Genomic DNA, 1658 nt, shown 5'->3' on the forward strand with positions numbered 1-1658 from the left:
GTCGGCACGCCCCCAGCATTGAGACACAGACAGGAGCACCGACACCGGAGCAAAGCAATACAGTGCCATGGAGGGGACGGCAGAAAAATGTATTTTAGCCACCTAAAAGAATCTATATCCGTATAATATATTTAGAATGTTTTCCGACGGAAACGGACTGAACGGAAAGTGAGACGTATCTATACTGTTTTTGTCATCTGAGCCTGCTGGTTTAGGAGTAGATCAGTTTCACTTTCAGTTCAGTTCCCTGTCAGAAAGAAGAAGCAAGATAAAGTGCTGGAAATATTCTAAACATAGCATACACTTAAACGGATATAGATTTTTTTTTTAAGGTGGGCCTTTCTTTTAGGTGGCTAAAATAAATTTTTCTTTGCATCCCCATCCACAGCACTGTATTGCTTTGCTCCGGTGTCGGTACTTCTGTCTGTTTCTCCAAACAGGGGGCGTGCCGACCGTCATCTAATGTAGGTAATACACGTACTGCGGATAAGTACCTCATACATCCCCATCTCAAAACACCCAAATTATCCCTTTAAAGGCTGGACACATCAACAGAATACACCTATATTTATCTAATCCAATAGCCCCAAACTTTTAATATTTGCACCGCTAATTATATTTTTAAATTTGGCAACCTCAGTGTCAGTAGTGATGCCTTCCATAACACCGTTTACAGTAGTTGATATACTTATGTGTATAAGTTGTATCAACATACAGGGAAACTCCCCCATACTGCAAAGTACAACACAGGCTGAATATTTTTGTATTACAGAAATTCTATAGTGACATTATATGATATAGGCAAATTAAAAAAAAAAAAAAGTCACTTATGCTGCACATAAAACAACCAAAAATATGTTGTTGTTGCTTTAAATTCACCAGATGCTATTGGATACTTGTGAAGCTATAGTGTGCGTGTGTGTGTGTGTGTGTGTGTGTGTGTGTGTGCGTGTGTGTGTGTGTGTGTGTGTGTGCGCATTTTAAGCCTTTTTCACCTGTCTTTGCCTCTAGTGAGTCCTGAGAGGTTGATACCTGCCGGAGGTTGACATTTCTACATGTTAGCCACAGTTATTTCTGTGCTTGTTTACTCAGCAGCTTTTTGACTTACTCTTACTTTCTCTAAAAGGCCCTGACAACCTGTTTTCTCTGTCAGCTTCTTAGTCTGCAATGGGCTCCTACACAAACACAACATTTAATGTCAAAGTTTCATATGAGAGAATTTCTTTATTTGTGATTTTATCTGTGTTCTTCTTCCTGGTTTGAAGTGGGCGGGGCTTAGTTAGACAAAGGTGATGTCACGTATTCCTGTGCACCGATCACATTTTAGCAACATATCCACCGATCAGCCATAACATTAGGACAGCATGGGCACCCTGACCGGCAACCAACTGCGATGCACTGTGTGTTCTGACACCTTTCTATCGGAACCAGCATTAACTTTTTCAGCAATTTGAGCTACAGCAGCTCTTCTATTGGATCGGACAACACGGGCCAGCCTTCGCTCCCCACGTGCATCAATGAGCCTTGGGTCTGACCCTGTCGCCGGTTCACCGGTTTTCCTTCTTTGGACCACTTTTGGTTGGTCCTGACCACTGCAGACCGGGAACATCCCACAAGAGCTGCAGTTCTGGAGATGCTCTGACTTAGTCGTCTAGCCA

Source organism: Sebastes umbrosus, chromosome 7, assembly GCF_015220745.1.
Source record: "Sebastes umbrosus isolate fSebUmb1 chromosome 7, fSebUmb1.pri, whole genome shotgun sequence".
NCBI classification, from domain to species: Eukaryota; Metazoa; Chordata; class Actinopteri; order Perciformes; family Sebastidae; genus Sebastes; species Sebastes umbrosus.